The 18,783-nt window shown below is 39.9% G+C and overlaps 2 protein-coding genes across 5 annotated transcripts in view; one reads left to right on the top strand and one right to left on the bottom strand.

Moving 5' to 3' along the window:
* LOC140520653 (zinc finger protein 2-like) overlaps nt 1-7,930 on the bottom strand; it is a 30,780-nt gene extending 22,850 nt beyond the window's left edge. For 2 of the 4 annotated variants that reach the window (XM_072634750.1, XM_072634747.1), the window contains exons 1-2: nt 7,852-7,930; nt 3,855-3,929 (exon numbers count right to left, since the gene is read on the bottom strand). The gene's annotated coding sequence lies outside the window, so the exon portion shown is untranslated. The other 2 variants (XM_072634746.1, XM_072634749.1) reach the window with 2 other exon arrangements.
* Nucleotides 1-18,783, top strand: part of LOC140519182 (uncharacterized) — a 237,613-nt gene that overhangs the window by 91,433 nt on the left and 127,397 nt on the right.

Below are 18,783 nucleotides of genomic sequence, written 5' to 3'. Positions count from 1 at the left end.
GGGCTGGCCACGTTGTTCAAATGAATATGTATGTTTGCCAAAAACACCATTTCATGGAGAACTTACATGGGGCAGGCGATCACATGGTGGCCAGAAGAAATGATTCAAGGCCACTCTCAAGGTCTCTCTCAGCAACTTTGGATTTGACTGGTAGATACTGGCACAGGACCACTCAGCATAGTGTGCCCACATAAGAAAAGGTGCTGTGTTCTTTGAGCAAAGCAGAACTGAGACAGCACAAAATAAATGCAGGATGCACAAATTTGGGATATCCACCCTAAATATTCAAACAGACTATCTATGCCCAACCTGTGGTAGAGCATTCTGAGCTCATATTGGTCTGATCAGCCCAGTCGGACACACCGAAATTTCACTTTACAATGGTGATGTCATTTTGGCCTCTTCAAAGACAAAGGACAACAACCAACCAACCAACCATGTCAATATTTCCATATCCAAAACCTCAAAGGGGAATATGAACGGGTCTCAAGCCCAAAAAGCCTTCTTGAAAGAGCTCAAGAAGGATTTTAAAAGTCAAATAAGAGAGATAGGAGAAAAATTGAAGAATTCCTTTAAAAATACAATTGACAAAATGGAAAAAAATACCCTGAAGAAAATAACTGCTTAAAAAGTAGAATTGGGCAAACAAGAAAGGTGGTACAAAAGCTAACTGAAGAAAACAATTCATTAAAAATTAGAATTGGACAAGTGGAAGCTAATGACTCTATGAGACATCAAGAATCAGTGAAACAAAATTAAATAAATGAAAAAATAGAAGAAAATGTAAAATACCTCATTAGAAAAACAACTGACCTGGAAAATAGATCCAGGAGATATAATTTAAGAATTATTGGACTACCTGAAATCCATGATCAAAAAAAGAGCCTGGACAGCATCTTTCAAGAAATCATCAAGGAAAACTGCCCTGAGGTCCTAGAACTAAAGAGTAAAATATTCATCAAAAGAATCCATCAGTTACCTCCTGAAAGACATCCCAAATTCAAAACACCAAGGAATGTTGTAGCCAAATTCTAAAATTACCAGGTCAAGGGAAAAATACTGCAAGAAGCCAAATATCATGGAACCACCGTCAGGGTTAGGTATGACCTTTCAGCTTCTATGTTAGAAGAGGGCTTGGAATATAATATTCTGCAAGGCAAAAAAGCTTGGATTATAAGCAAGGATCAGCTACCCAGAAAAACTAAGCATAATCTTTCAGGGGAGGAGATGAACTTTCAATGAAATAGGGGACTTTCAGATGTTCCTGATGAAAAAAATCAGAGCTCAATGGAAAATCCGATCTTCAAATACAAGACTCAAGAGAGGTATAAAAAGGTAAACAGGAAATTTTAAAAAACCTTCTAATTCAATAAGGGCAAACTGTTTACAGCCCTTCACAGGAAGATGATACTTAAAGTAATAGGAATGACTCTACAAACCAGTTATGAAAATAATTTCCTTACATCTTTTAAAAGAAAAAATTATTTTTTTATTCTGAATTTAGTGGACACTTGAAGAAAAGGAAGTTCTATAAACAAAAACTGAAAATGATTATATGTGAAACTATGCATCTTTATTATATGTCACCTGCTTTTTTAAAAAAAAAGTATATAATCAATAAGTTTCATTATATTTTTTGGTACCTCCTTTAGAAGACTATAAATTACTTAAGCACAGGATCTATTGATTTTTCTGTTGTTTTTGTAGCCCAATTAGTGCTTTTCATCGATACTTAGACCACCATTTTATTGTCTTTAATATAACTCATAAAACAACTTCAAATTACTAATAACTAACATTCTTTTTCACATTTTTATTTTTATTCTGAACTTAAACAGCAAAGAAAATGAGAATTTGCATACACAGAACAGAAAATAGAGGATTGTATATGAAACTGCAGGTCTGTTATATATAGCTTGATATTCTTTCATACATATATACATATATATATATATGCACATATATATGTGTGTATAACATCAACCAGTAATTTTCTAAGCTGACCTCGTTATCTGACCTTCTTTCTAGCTTTCCTTCTGTTCTTTTCTCTCCACTTTTTAGAAAGATACCAATGACCCTTTATTTTCCTTTCTTTTGGTATTCTGTCCTTATCTTCCCAACCTTTTGACCCTCTTCCCTAATTGGAAAAACTCCTGAAAAACAAAGTTCTTGTAACAAATATAGTCAAGGAATACAACTTTCCACATTGCATATGAAAACATAGATCTCTTTCTGCTTCTTGGGTCCATCAGTGCCAACATTCATCATCAGTTTTCTGAAGTCACAGTTAGCCACTGCAATGATTAGAGTTCTCCAGTCTTTAATTCTGATCACTTCATTCTGCATCAGTTTGGACAGGTGTGGTGAGGCTGGTCTGAAACTATCCCTTTCAATGTTTCTTATAGCACAATAATATTCCATTACATTCATATACCATAATTTGTTTAGTTTTGCTACTTGTTGATAACATTTCATATCAGAAAATCTAAGAGGTGGAAAAGGAACTCAGAGGCAAGTTAGTCCAATTTGTATCTGAACAAGATGAACCTCTACCACATACCCAATGAGTGGTGAGTCTTTGAGCACCTCTAGTGAGGACAAACCTATTATCTCCCAAGAAGCTCACTTCACTTCTAGAACCCTCTATTAGGAAGTTTTTCCTTACACAGACTTTAAATCTGCCTCTTCAGAATGTCCTCCAGTTTCTCCTAGTTCCGCTGTCTCTGGCTAAGTAGAAAAAGTCTAATAAATTGGCAACTTGTTGGCACAGTGGATTGAGTACTGTGCCTGGAGTCAGGAAAACTCATCTCCCTGAATTCAAATTTGGTTTCAGACACTTACTAGCTGTGTGACATTGGTCAAGTCACTTAACCTCTGACTGCTTCAGTTTCTTCAGTTGTAAAATGGGAATAATAATAGCACATAGCTCATAGGGTTGTTGTGAGCTTTAAATGAATTAATACTTGTAAAGTTATTATTATTATTATGTAATGGTCCTTCCTTTCCCCAACAAAATCTTCCCTCCTCCTAGCCAAACAATTTCTGTACCATCAACTAATTCCTACATGGTATGTTCTCCAGTCATTTGTGAATAAAATAATTAGATCTCTAGCTAGTCGAAGTTCCTCATTATGTATTCTGGTATCACACTTAAGGACACACTGTAGCTTGTTCCTGACATTCCTAAATTGTGATGCCCAAAAGAGAATAAAATCTTCCAGGTGTGGCCTAATAATGCAGCCTAGCATCTTTTTTACTCCATTTTCACACAGATGACTCAAATAGTCTGAAGTTCATTAAAAAACCCAGACTTTATTGTTGTAAAAAGATTTATTGGCTTTTTTTACAGTATCTTTATTTCCAAATATACTCCTACCTCCTCTTCAACCCAGTGAGCCTGTCTTGTAACAAAATTTTTTTTTAAAGATATAGCACCCTTCCATGGTTGATTGAACAGTAACCAGACATGGAAAATCTTCAAATGTTTCAAGGACTGGCCTCAAAAACCCTACTACATCCCTACTACACTGAAGGGGAAAAAGGGTAGTTCATCAAAATTAACCAACACATCAACTAAGCCAGACAATAGAGGTAATGTTCCACACCTATAGTCTTTCTATTGGGCCATGACTAGTTCTGGTTTTTTGAGCTTTTTATTGATATCTTTTGTTTCTGTATCACACTTATTTCCAAATCTCTCCAATTGGTGAGCCATCTCTTATAAAGAAAAGGAAAAAAGGAAAAAAAAGCTTTCAGTAAAACACATCAAAAAGGACTGATAGTTTATGTAAGGAATATTCAACATCTACAGTCCCCCACCTCTGCAAAGATAGGAAACAGGTACATTTTCTTACCTCTTGGGGGCAAACTTGACAACTGGACTTTTTTTGCAGGGACTGTTTTCTAGTCACGTCTCTCACTTCCTATATCTGTAAAGGAATAGGATAATGATTGGAGGAACATTTAGTGTAGAATCTTACATTTAACTATGTTTTATTTGGCTCATTGTTCAAGGCTTTTTATTATTCTTACTCCATCACACAGTATGTCAGTTATAGCTCTTAAGGCAGTTGCAGATTTGACAGATGTGGCCTTTTGACTGAGTTCAAGTTTTACAGAACAAATCCTTTTACTAAGTGGATTTGTTCTATGAAGTTTGGATTCAGGCTTCATTTGAGGGCCACATGTGGCAGGTTCCCCACCCCTGAATTCTAGCCCATCTCTCCATTTTACCCACAATCAGTGACTCTGTCAAATGCATTGCTGAAATCTATGAATACTATGTGTACACTATTCCCTTATTCTACAATCTATTTACTCAGTCTATCTTTACACTTTATCTCTGTCACTTTGCTCTGACTTCATTTTCTTCCCCTCCCAATCCTGACTTTATAATTAATCAATTCAACTATACACTGCCATCTACTTTAAAACCTTCTGACTTTTTCTCTTATTGCTGCTCATCCCCTTCCAAATATCATCTCTGGATTGTTACTATTATCCATTTTCTCTGCTTTTCCTCATCATGCTGGAGCAAGTCATACAATGTTAGAGCTGGAGGAAATCATATAACTAAGATGACTGGATACACGTTATCCGACTTCAACTGAGTCCCTACTGCGGCAAGCAGTGATCAATAAATGCAAGTAATGCTTAAAAAAATTTTTCCCTAATTGATTCCCTATCTCATTCTTCACAAAAACTACTCCAAATATTCTCAAGATTCCTACATCTTTCCTTCTACCCATGCTCTCAGCTGATGACCCTAGCCTAGAAGAGAAAGTGGTAAGCCTTACCTAAGCAATGGACTCTAAAAACTAGAATAAACCAAACAGAAACCAAGGACTCCATGAAACAGCAAGAACATAAAAATAAAACCAAATATTGGAAAAAAATAGAAAATACAAGATATATAAAAAAAAAAAACTGATCCAGAAAACAGGGTTATACTAAACTACCAAAGGATTACTTTATAGAGTTAGAAAAAATAACGAAATTCATAAGGAAGAACAAAATTTCAAGGGAAATAATGAAAAAAATGGGAAAGAACCCCCTACCAGTACTAGATCTCAAACTATAACAAAGCAGTAATTATCAAAATAATCTGGCACTGTTTAAGATATAGAAGACCTTATCAGTGGAAAAGATTAGGTATATAACATGTAGAAGCAAGAAGATATAGTAGTAACATGTTTGAAAAAAATTCAATGGGGGGGAGCCAAGATGGCGGAGTAGAAAGACGCACATACACATAGCTCCGAACCCACAACTCATAGAACATCTACAAAAAAGTAACTCACAGCGAATTCTGCACCCTGAGGCCACGGAATATTGGAGCGAGGGAGATTTCTGTTCCGGAGGGACCTGCAAACCTCTCGCGGGGGGTCCTTCGCGCTGCGGACTGGGCGCCGGGACTGGGAGCTGAGTGCAGCCCTGCCGCGGCCGCAGCACCGAGAGGAAAAGATCCGAGCAGGCTTCAGGGACGGAATCTCCAGCGGCTGCACAAGGCCCTCCACCCACAGGTGACAGGGGTTGGTGAGAGAGTCTCTTTGGCGGGTCGAGAGGGGAGTGGGGTGCCCCCATAATTCAGGCCCCCCCAGGAGGTAGAAGCTGAGAGGCAGCTGCAGACAGGGGCTCCCCAAGCGGGAGGGAGCCTGGATCCATTGTGGAAGGTCTGTGCATAAACCCCCTGAGGGAACTGAGCCTGAGAGGCGGCCCTGCCCCCACCTGACCACCTGAACTTAATTCTCACACTGAATAGCAGCCCTGCCCCCGCCAAAAGCCCTAAGGTGGGAAGCAGCATTTGAATCTCAGCCCCCAAACGCTGGCTGGGAGGACCAGGAGGCGAGGTGGGTGTGAGGAGAATATTCAGAGGTCAAGTCACTGGCTGGAAAAATGCCCAGAAAAGGGAAAAGAAATAAGACTATTGAAGGCTACTTTCTTGGAGAACAGGCATTTCCTCCCTTCCTTTCTGATGAGGAAGAACAATGTTTACCATCAGGCAAAGACACAGAAGTCAAGGCCTCTATATCCCAGCCCACTCAATGGGCTCAGGCCATAGAAGGGCTCATAGAAAATCAAGTTAGAGAGGTGGAAGAAAAGCTGGGAAGAGAAATGAGAGGCATGCAGTCAAAGCATGAACAGCAGATCAGCTCCCTGCTAAAGGAGACCCAAAAAAATGCTGAAGAAAATAACACCTTGAAAAATAGGCTAACTCAATTGGCAAAAGAGGTTCAAGAAGCCAATGAGGAGAAGAATGCTTTCAAAAGAAAAAAATTCAAAAACCCCAACTATTGGAGTAAGGATTCATTACTTGGCAAAAACTATTAGGAAAATTGGAAAGCAGCCTGACAGAAATTATTGATCAAATATCACACCATATGCCAATATACACTCCAAATATATATATGTGACTCAGACATAAAAAGTCACATTATAAACAAATTAGAGAAGCAATGAAGACATCATCTCAGAACTATGGCTGAGGGGAAAGTTCACGACCAAACAACAGCTAGACAGCATCAAAGAAGATAAAATAGACAATTTTGATTACATTAAATTTAAAAGTTTTTTACAATACAATACAGCTAAAATAAGAAGGAAAAAACTGGGGGGGGGGGCGGGAAATAGCTCAAGTCTTTCTTTCTAAGATATGCAAGAAACTGATCCAAATCTACAAGAACAAGATCCATTCTTCAATAGGTAAATGATCAAAGACTCTGAACGGGAAGTTTTCCAAGGAATCTAAACTATCAATAGCCACGAAAAAAAATCTTCAAATAACTAATAATTAGAGAAATGCAAATTAAAGCAATTCAGATGACTGGAGAGAAAAGCATATTACCCAACCTGAGAGACAAGTCATAGACTCAAAATGCAGAATGAGACACGTTTTTGAACACAAACAATGTGGGGATTTGTTTTGGATGCTCATTATGGTGGTTTGGAATGTATTTCCTATCCTATATCATGTGTCTGTCATCTGCCAGAAAATGAGTAGTATGAGAGGACAGTAGCCTGTCCTCTTGGGTCATAGTTGGTGGCCATTACTGTAGAAATGGTTATCTTGATTCTCCTCACTTCACTTGGCATCAATTCATGTTTCTTCCTAGGTTTCTCCAAAGCCAGCCCTCTGAAGAACGTGGAGAAGCTAGAGAAGTCCCGCATGAAGTGACGTGAGGGAAATAAGCGGAACAATTCACAGCAAGGACAAGGCCCCAACCTGGGGAGACTTCCAGAACTCTGATCGATGCGGTGGTTAATCAGGATTGCACAGAGCTAAACTCCAGGTGCTGAGTGTCGGCTGGCAGGCGACAGGTTAGCCTCTGCGAGATGACGTCGGCGCTTAAAAAAATGAACAACAACCGGCAGGCGTCAAACAACATTTGTCAAAAACAAAACAGCCACGAAAACCTGAAGACTGTCAGCCTGGAAAACTAGAGAACCGAGGTGCCGTCGGCAAGCCGGCCAGCAAGCTTTTATTGAGAGCTTATCTCGTTCCAGGTGGTAAAGGAAGGCAAAACCACCGTCCCTGCTCTCGGGGAGCTCGCATTCTAATGACGGGTGCGCACCAGACAGACGCGGCGAAAGGAGAAGGTAACCTCGGCGGGAAGGAAGCAGCAGCGACGGTCTCCTCCACTTCCGGCTGTCTGCTCGGGCGCACGCGCAGAGAAGCGCCCAACCCCACCCACACACTTGCGTGCCACCCCGCCCCTGTTGAAGGCTGGGTTGGAAGGAAGGGAATCCTTTGTCCTTTCAGAAGCAATCTGAGCCCCCGCCCACGGGGAAGGGGTCAGCGCCATCCCGCTTCCCGCAAGCTTCTCGAGACACCCACTCACGCACGCTCTTTACCTCAGATCGAGGCTGGTTCCAACTCCTACTCTCCCAATGTCTTCAGGCAGCTTCACTTCTCGTGCCGGGACCCCATTTCCCAGAGGACTCTACGGCGCTCCGCCCTAATCATGCCTGTAGATGGATTCTGGGACTTGAAGTCCGAGCGGGGGGGGGGGGGGGGGGGGGAAGAAGACAATGGCCCTATGGACTCTGGGAAATGTAGTCCTGGGTTACCATTTGTGCTGCCTCTTTTCTCGGGTCCTCAATCAGTCATGAGTTTCCTAGGAGCCGGTCTGTGTGCTAAGAGCTGGGGGTGCAAAGAGGTGCAAAAACAGGCCCTGCCCTCAAGGAGCTCATAGGCTAAGGGGGCAGATAACGTGCAAACAACTGTGTAGGCGCAAGGTCCGTGCAGGATAAATTGGAGATTATCTCGGAGAAAAGGAGGGCTAGAAAGCCTTCTGCTAGGATGGGCTGTTAGCTGAGACCTGAGGATACCAAGGAAGCCAGAACCTGGAAGGAGGGAGAGAAGACCAGGCATGGGGGACAGTGGTTGAAAATGTCCGGAGTTGGGAGATGACATGTTTTGTTGAAGGAGCAAGGAGGCTAGCGTCACTGGACCACAGGGGTGAGGTGGGGGGAGAGTGTAAGGGGCCAAGTAACGAAAGCCTTTCTATATTTGAACCTAGAGGTGGGAACCCCAGGAGTTTATTGAATGGGTCTGCTCTGGAGGAGATGACATGGTCACACTTGTGTTCTATGGAAGATCGCTTTGACCACTGAGAGATGAATGGATGGGAGTGGTTAGAGACTGGAGGCAGAGAGACCTTAATTAGGAGGCTGTTGCAGTGGTCTAGATGATGAGGACTGGAAGGGGGTGTGAGACCCCCACAAGGACCAGGGTACCAGGAGCAGGTCGCCTGGAGAAGAATTCAGGGACTCAAACATTACTGAGGTCAAGGTAAAGATTTATTACACTTTTCAGCCAGCAAGAGTTCTTAGGGAACCTGCAACATTAGAGGGGTATAGATAAAGTGTATATAGGATATTCTATAGTGAAACATGTGCCAAATATGCTAACTAGGTGTTTTGGGGGATTAGGAAGTGGTTAAGGAGTGGTCAGTTATTAATGGAATAGGCACTTTTGGTATCTACTGCCCAGGTATTTTACCAGAAATTCATCGGAAAATAGCCCCAGGGGAGTGTTACATGGAGGTGTGGTTTTAGACCTGAAAAGTCACTAAGTCATCTAATGATCAGGGCTGGCTCAGAAATACCAGGTTGCTCTCATCGATGTCTTGTTAGACAAAATAAATGTAAGGGAGTATACTTATGCCTAAGTCTATGATACATATGATTGATCAGTGAATAGTAAATGTCATTATAACCCAGTGCACAGCCTGTTCAGTCAACTCAGACTAATAAGTTCTATGGGTGCAGCTGGCTGCTGTATCAGGAAGGGAGATAATGGCTGTTGCTGGGGCAGGCTGTGTCCTTGGGCTGGGGAGAAACTGCCTGGGATAGTGTTTTGAGGCTAGGGAGAAATGTGATTTTTAAAGAGAAATGTGATTTTAGAACTGGGGCCCAAGCACATGCACTCAAGCACCCCATCATAGGTAAAAGGTAATGAGAGCCTGCACCAGAAAGGTGGCAGGGTGAGTGGAGAGGAGGGAATGTGTTGGAGAGATGTTTTGAAGGTAGAAATTACAAGATGTTTGGTGACTGAAGGTGGGCTGAGTTTGAGTGAGGAGTGGTGGATGATGACGACTTTGCAAACTTTGATAAATGGGAGGATGGTGATAACTGTTTGATTACCTGCTCTACCTTCTCTCCTTCTTTCCTCCCCAATCTCCAGGTCCTTTACACGTAAGAAAACAGAGGCCCAGATATGGGAAACAACTTGAAAAGTTGATCAACTTTGATCAAAATCAACAAAGTCATAAGGCTAAGTCCATTGACAGACAAGATCCAATGACAGGTCCCTTGGCTTCCTATTCTATCACTTTCTTTGTACTCCCAGCCAAAATCAAGAGATTTGTATTACATTAGAACAAAACGTGGTCATAGAAACTCTAAAATATGATGAGATGTCAGAATGCCTGAATCTACAATATGGGATATTATAAAACACACAGGCAAAATAAAAGAAAAAGACAAAGCTGTATCAGCTTTTTGTGGTTTGCTAATAACTATAAGGAAGAGAAGTGTTATAGCGATAGAAATAGAACAACTTTTAGCTAGATGGAATGAAGATTGCAATCAAAAATAGATTCTTCTTAGTAGAGAAGCCTTTAAGACAAAAACTTAAAGGTTTTTTAAGGCTGTGAAAGAAAGTGGAAACAAAGTAGATAATGAAGAAATTTTTACTGCAAGCCTTGGTTGGTTCAGTCACTTTTAAAATTGAGTTTGACTGCCTAATTTAAAATTATTGAATGGGTGGCCAATGCAAATGAGTTTTCATGTATAAATAGCCTGATATTTTGAAGAAAATAATTGAATAAGGTAACTATACTAATCAGTAAATTTTTAATGTGGATGAAACAGGCTTATTCTGGAATAAGATACCTTTCAGAATTTACATTTCTAAAAAAGAAAAAATTAGACTGGATTTAAAGTGTCTGAGAGATCCCAGATACTTTTATTGAGAGGTAATTCAGAAGGGGATTTTAAACTAAATCTGATACTTGCTTATCATCTCAGAATCCTCACTCTAAGAGGCTACAACCTCTTCCAGTTCTTTGGGGATCAAATAAGAAAGCATGTTTTTGAGAACTTGTTTATGAGCAATTAGAAAAGTTAAGGACTGTTAAGGGGTCCCCTGAACTTGTCTTTTTGAGTTGCCATTTTTTCCAGAAACATTGGACCCAGAGCATGCAGGAGGGAGGCCCTGCATATGTCAAGGATGAAGGGCCCCAACTGACATAATTGTTGTTTGCATCCCAAGCTGGATTCCCAGTGTATCCTTGGTAGGCAAGACAGGAGCCAGTCAGTCAGTGCCATGCTGGGAAAATGCTTGTGCAGCTGGGCTCCTTTGCAGATAAAGGGCCCCTCCTATCTTCATAGTCTAGGGTTCCCGTGGAGAAAGAATGAGGCTTTTGCCATCACCTTGCTCCTTGTTTTTGGAGGGGTTTTGCCCTTTTCCCCATCTTTCCTGCATCTTTCCCCTCCTATGTCACACACCTTCCTGTTTTCTCTCCTTCTGTTGTACTGTCATAAATATGGAAACTTCTGTAAGGACTGTGAACTCTGCGGTTTCCACATACATGTGCATTTCTCTTATAATAAACCTCAGTTTCACATAAGTCTCATGACATTGTAATTTCCCGACAGAAGCATTATCATTGAAAACTAGTTTTAGCTTCATCAAAAATTTGTTGTTCAGTTGTGTCTGACTCCTCGTGACCTGGTACACTATAGCCCACCAATGCTATCCATTGGGTTTTCTTGGCAAAGATGTTGGTGTGATTTGCCATTTCCTTCTCCTGTGGATTAGGGCAAACTGAGGTTAAGGGACTTTCCCAGGGTCACACAGCTAGTAAATGCCTAAGGCTGGATTTTAACTCATTTTCCTTATTCCAGCCCTCTCTCTCCCCATGAATATAATGCAATAGTATTATACCATAAGAAATTATGAAAGAAACTATTTCAAAGATTTATGAGTAAATGTGAACTAAAGCAAAGTGAAATGAGCAGAACTAGAAAAATAATCTATGCAAGGACAAAAAGATTGTAAATAAAAACATTTTTGAAAGATTTTAGAACTCTGATCAAAGCAATGACCAACCATGCCTCCAGTGACCTTGTGATAAAGCATGTGGTTGACCTGAAAGTTTGGTTAAAAACGGCAAACAGGCTAAATGGATATTGTTTATTCCCTTAAAGCTAGCAGTTACATGGCCATGGAGCCAGAAGGAAACCTCTGACTGTCTGATAGAAGAATGACCAGGCTTAAATATGTTTTAGGACAATCCAAAGATGTCTGTGTCTCTCAGATTTATGGTCTCTATATGTGTTTAACTATACCATGAGAAAGGAATGTTCTTAATTTAATAGGCTGTAAATACAATAAGAGAACAGATAAACAAAGTTTCAATTGAAATTACGACCCAGGATATTTGTGTTTTCTTTGCCGTTAACATGCCATAACATAGTATATGTCCACAAAATATTAAGATACAGAAAAAGTAAGGGTCTCATAAAGTATGCTAAGTCAGCCCCAACTGACCTTGTTGACATAAGAAGAGGTATTCTCTGAGTTTACTTCAGAGAACAAAGAGACTGTTGGGTCCAGGCTCTTCTTTTGATTGATTAATTCAGGCTCTTATTAAAGTCCAAAAATGATATTAAATATAATCACGTTTTCCACCTTCTGATAGCTGGGATGGTCTCAAAATGCCAGAGAGGACATGCTTTTTGGACCTGGCCACTGCATGAACTCATTTTTACTTGACTAGGCTTATTTGGTTTTTTCCTATCTTTCAGTTTTTATTTGGGGCATGAGGTAGAGAGAAGAGGGTGATAATGATGCCAAAAAATTTATTCAGTCTTTCCCCACTTCCTTAGAGTCTAGTCTTTCCCTCCCCCTTTTAATTCCCCCTTCAGTATCCCTATGTTTTATTTTGGACTGTTGTCTCCCTGATATTAACTTTGTTCTTTGATTTCCTTGCTTCTCCATTCTTGGTTTTTTTCCCTGTTGATTTTGATGGATTTCTACATCAAATCGCTTCTGTTTGTGTGGTGTGTGTGTGTGTGTGTATGTGTGTGTGTGTGTGTGTGTTCAACCTTTCTTTGTCTATCTCAGAGTTCTTTTCTTTCATCTAATGATCACTCCCCCCTAGCTCCTTCCTTTGTGTTTATATATTCTCACAAGCACCAGTTAATGAGAAGTAGCAAGTTCTACCCCATTTTTCCTCCTTTCCACACCAATGTATTTCCTCAATCTTTGTCTCTCTTTCCTCTACTAATACCCTAAGAACAGAAGCAATCCATCCCAGGTCTTCTGTTTAACTCTTTAACTTCCTCAATACCTCTTGAAGACATAAATATTCTAAAGATCAACTTGTTTAGTTTTCCCATATAAGAATTTTAGCACCACAGCATCATACAGCTTCTAACTATTCAAACAAATTTACCTAAGTTTCACTTGATTGTGTTTGTATTTCAAAGTTTTCTTTTTCAAAGTCTTTGCATGAAGAATGCTTGGAAGTCCTCTATTTCATTAATTTTCATTTTTTTCTACCATAAAGTTATACTTTTTCCTGGGTAAATTGCTCTTAATTGTAAACCTGTATGTTTTGCCTTTGGGAATATTATATTTCTCCTCTCATCTATAGTACAAACTGCCATATCTTGTGTGATCCTGGCTGTGGTTCTTTGGTACTTGAATACCTACTTTCTGGATTCTTGCAATATATTTTATTTGATATGAAAGCTCTGGATTTTGAATGTAATATTTCTGGGAATTTTACTTTGAAGTTTTCTTCCACGAAGTGATTGGAGAATTTTTCTCAATTTGTACTTTGTCAGAAAAATCTAGGCAATTTTCATTTATGATTTCTTAAAATATAATATCCTGAAAATAAATATCCTTTAAATCAGTTAGTATTGGTTGATTTATTCTTAGCTTGATTATAGGATTAAGCTTCCTTCCTTAGGGAAAGCTATTCCTAACAGCTAAGTCAAACTTACATAGATATTCTCTTAAGTCTAGGTTACCTATAGATTTAGTGAATAGATTGATAAGATTTTATCATTTAGTAATAGGTAAAACATATATCTTTGCAGGAATAAAATAATCATAGGATTATAACTTTTTAAAACCTAAATTCCCCTTTCTAGAACCTAGAGAAAGGATGGGAGTTAACTAAATATTAAATTCCTCTTTAGAGTCTTAGTAGATAAATTCCCTTTTTTTCTTGAGCCAGAGGTTAAGTCTAACTTGAGTACAGTAATCTTGGCAGATGGGGTGGGTAATTAAAAATCACAAGTTCCCCTTTAAAATGAACTTTCTGGAAGATGGCAGAGTAGAAAGACGCACATACACATAGCTCCAAACCCACAACCCACAGATCGGCTACAGGGGAGTAACTCATGGCGAATTCTGCACCCAGAGGCCACGGAATATTGGAGCGAGGGAGATTTCTGTTCCGGAGGGACCTGCAAACCTCTCGCGGGGGGTCCTTCGCGCTGCGGACTGGGCGCCGGGACTGGGAGCTGAGTGCAGCCCTGCCGCGGCCGCGGCACCGAGAGGAAAAGATCCGAGCAGGCTTCAGGGACGGAATCTCCAGCGGCTGCACAAGGCCCTCCACCCACAGGTGACAGGGGTTGGTGAGAGAGTCTCTTTGGCGGGTCGAGAGGGGAGTGGGGTGCCCCCATAATTCAGGCCCCCCCAGGAGGTAGAAGCTGAGAGGCAGCTGCAGACAGGGGCTCCCCAAGCGGGAGGGAGCCTGGATCCATTGTGGAAGGTCTGTGCATAAACCCCCTGAGGGAACTGAGCCTGAGAGGCGGCCCTGCCCCCACCTGACCACCTGAACTTAATTCTCACACTGAATAGCAGCCCTGCCCCCGCCAAAAGCCCTAAGGTGGGAAGCAGCATTTGAATCTCAGCCCCCAAACGCTGGCTGGGAGGACCAGGAGGCGAGGTGGGTGTGAGGAGAATATTCAGAGGTCAAGTCACTGGCTGGAAAAATGCCCAGAAAAGGGAAAAGAAATAAGACTATTGAAGGCTACTTTCTTGGAGAACAGGCATTTCCTCCCTTCCTTTCTGATGAGGAAGAACAATGCTTACCATCAGGCAAAGACACAGAAATCAAGGCTTCTGTGTCCCAGCCCACCCAATGGGCTCAGGCCATGGAAGAGCTCAAAAAGAATTTTGAAAATCAAGTTAGAGAGGTGGAGGAAAAACTGGGAAGAGAAATGAGAGACATGCAGTCAAAGCATGAAAAGCAGATCAGCTCCCTGCTAAAGGAGACCCAAAAAAATGTTGAAGAAATTAACACCTTGAAAACTAGCCTAACTCAATTAGCAAAAGAGGTTCAAAAAGCCAATGAGGAGAAGAATGCTTTCAAAAGCAGAATTAGCCAAATGGAAAAGGAGATTCAAAAGCTCACTGAAGAAAATAGTTCTTTCAAAACTAGAATGGCACAGATGGACGCTAAGGACTTTGTGAGAAAGCATGATATCACAATACAAAACCAAAAGAATGGAAAAATGGAAGATAATGTGAAATATCTCATTGGAAAAACAACTGACCTGGAAAATAGATTCAGGAGAGACAATTTAAAAATTTTGGGACTACCTGAAAGCCATGATCAAAAGAAGAGCCTAGACATCATCTTCCATGAAATTATCAAGGAAAACTGCCCTGAGATTCTAGAACCAGGGGGAATCCGCAGAACACCACCTGAAAGAGATCCAAAAAGAGACACTCCCAGGAACATTGTGGCCAAATTCCAGAGTTCCCAGGTGAAGGAGAAAATATTGCAAGCCCCTAGAAAGAAACAATTCAAGTATTGTGGAAATACAATCAGGATAACACAAGATCTAGCAGCCTCTATATTAAGGGATCGAAGGGCATGGAATAGGATATTCCAGAAGTCAAAGGAACTAGGACTAAAACCAAGAATCACCTACCCAGCAAAACTGAGTATAATACTTCAGGAGAAAAAATGGTCTTTCAATGAAATAGAGGACTTTCAAGCATTCTTGATGAAAAGACCAGAGCTGAAAAGAAAATTTGACTTTCAAACACAAGAATGAAGAGAACCATGAAAAGGTGAACAGCAAAGAGAAGTCATAAGGGACTTACTAAAGTTGAACTCTTTACATTCCTACATGGAAAGACAATATTTGTAACTCTTGAAACATTTCAGTATCTGGGTACTGGGTGGGATTACACACACACACATGCACACACGCACACATACATAGAGACAGAGTGCACAGAGTGAATTGAAGAGGATGGGATCATATCTTAAAAAAAAAATGAAATCAAGCAGTGAGAGAGAAATATATTGGGAGGAGAAAGGGAGAAATTGAATGGGGCAAATTATCTCTCATAAAAGAGGCAAGCAAAAGACTCATTAGTGGAGGGATAAAGAGGGGAGGTGAGAGAAAAACATGAGGTCTACTCTCATCACATTCCACTAAAGGAAAGAATAAAATGCACACTCATTTTGGTAGGAAAACCTATCTCACAATACAGGAAAGTGGGGGACAAGGGGACAAGCAGGGTGGGGGGGATGATAGAAGGGAGGGCATGGGGAGGAGAATGCAATCTGAGGATGACACTCATGGGGAGGGATAGGATCAAAAGAGAATAGAAGTAATGGGGGACAGGATAGGATGGAGGGAAATATAGTTAGTCCTATACAACACAACTATTATGGAAGTCATTTGCAAAACTACACAGATTTGGCTTATATTGAATTGCATGCCTTCCAAAGGGAAGGGGTGGAGAGGGAGGGAGGTAAAGAAGTTGGAACTCAAAGTGTTAGGATCAACTGTAATGTTCTTACCACTAGGAAATAAGAAATACAGGTAAAGGGGTATAGAAAGCTATCTGGCCCTACAGGACAAAAGAGAAGACGGAGACAAGGGCAGAGAGGCATGATAGAAGAGAGAGCAGATTGGTCACAGGGGCAATTAGAATGCTTGGTGTTTAGGGGGGGGAGGATAAAAGGGGAGAAAATTTGTAACCCAAAATTTTGTGAAAATGAATGTTAAAAGTTAAATAAATAAATTTAATTATTAAAAAAATAAAAAATAAAATGAACTTTCTGGTTACAAAAGGCATCACCTGTAAGGCAAGGACTTCTGAGATAATCTCATTTTGAAAAATTTGGGTTAAGAAAGCCTGGGAGAAATGAACTAATCAGATGCCCTGTTTTGTCCAATTGAATTATGTTCAAAACAAGTTTCCTAACACTAATTCATTGTTGGTGGAGCTGCGAGCGCATCCAACCATTCTGGAGAGCAATTTGGAACTATGCCCAAAGGGCTACAAAAATGTGCATACCCTTTGACCCAGCAATATCGCTACTAGGACTATATCCCCAAGAGATCATAAAAATGGGAAAGGGTCCCACATGTACAAAAATATTTATAGCAGCACTCTATGTAGTTGCCAAAAACTGGAAGTCAAGGGGATGTCCATCAATTGGGGAATGGCTGAATAAATTATGGTATATGAATGTAATGGAGTACTATTGTGCCATAAGAAATGATGAACAAGAAGACTTCAGAGAGGCCTGGAAGGACTTATATGACCTGATGCTGAGTGAAAGGAGCAGAACCAGGAGAACTTTATGCACAGCAACAACCACAGTGTGTGAGAGTTTTTTCTGGTAGACTTAGATTTTTGTTATAACACAAGAACTTCTTACCAAAAAAAAAAAAAAAAATCCCAATGGAGGATCTCAAGGCAAAATGCCTGCCACACTCAGAGAGAGAAATATGGAAGTCACTCACATATTGTAGCAGATCATGTTTGTGTATGTGTATGTGTTTGTGTATCATGTTCTGATTTGTTATACGATTTCTTTCATTTATCTTAGTCTGACTACATAGCATGACTATAGTGAAAATATACTCAATAGGAAAGTATATGTAGAATCTATACAGAATTGTATGCAGTCGTGGGGAGGGAGGGGGGTAGTGGGGAGTAGGTGGGGAGGGATAAAATCGCAATTGTATGGCAGTGATTGTTAAACATTACAAAATAAAAAAAAAGAAAGAAAATTTAAAAAAAAAATTAAAAAAAATTAAAAAAAAAAAACAAGTTTCCTATTTTTTATTCCTGTTTTCTTTTATAAAAACAAGCTCTGTAAATCACTCCTTTGTCACTAATTACTGAGGAACTAATTGACTTGATTTAATGGTAACTAATTAACTAATTAAATCAATGCACTATTTATTTGCTTGGTAACTTTGTACCTGAGTTTCTTCTTATTTCAGAAAATTTTAGCAGTTGGCACCCAGATGAGACCTGAGGGATGAACTCCAGACTTCCATAAGTGGTCCTCTCCAAGGAATTTCCCTGAGAGCTCTCTGGTCACAGAGGGACTTACTTCTCTGAGCTCTGCCTTGGAAGCCTGAAATCTCCTCAGTCCAGAACCTAAATTCTTCAAAGCTAAAGTAAGCCTCTATTTCAAGGAGGAAACCACCAATTTTTCTTTTATTCTGCAGAAATTGTTAACTGCAAACTTCTAAGATTCTTTCAAATTTAAGGTAGCCTCCACTTTGGAGAAGAAAAAGCTTTTTATTAGGTGATATCCTTCACATTAGTAAAGAAGAAAGGGTTTTGGTTTTTTATCTTGGTTTGGCTTTTTGTTTTTTTTAGAAAAAGTCCTTTATTAGAAGATTATCCCCTGTGGGGAAAAAAGTGTTTAGAAAAAAAAAACTTTTAAAAAAGTAAAATAGGCATTTCTCTTTAAAAAAAAAAATATGCCATTTAGTAGACAGCGTAAAAGAAGTAGAATACTCTAGTAGGGACCTGTTCTAAAAAAAAAAAAACAAAGAAAAAAAGGACAGGGAGGAAGACTGCTAAATTGTGTTTGTCTTAAACGTGTGTGTATGTAAAGTTTGATTTACATAGGTGAGCCCAATTAGCAAATCTGACTAAACAATTTGACACTGTAACTGAATGGTTTTCTTATTGATAAGATTATGAAAGCATTAACACAAACAATAAACAGAAGAATTAGTCATAGAATGACAGCAGGACACCAGCAACAGGACTGTCTAAGTTGTATACGTAAATAGAAGAGACAAATCCTGACTTCAAACTAGCCTAGAAGAAACTTTAGAGAAGCTCAGGTCTGATTTAATGTTGTCTCAAGTCTTTTGTTATATGTTCTGTATTTGTCTGTTTGGTGAATGATAAAACTAAATTTAGAAATAGGGGGTTCCTTGCTTCAACTAGAAAGAGACTTTATACAGCTAGGTAAATTTTCA

Source organism: Notamacropus eugenii, chromosome 1 (assembly GCF_028372415.1).
Source record: "Notamacropus eugenii isolate mMacEug1 chromosome 1, mMacEug1.pri_v2, whole genome shotgun sequence".
NCBI lineage: Eukaryota > Metazoa > Chordata > Mammalia > Diprotodontia > Macropodidae > Notamacropus > Notamacropus eugenii.
This window is presented reverse-complemented; position numbering and strand designations above follow the sequence as displayed.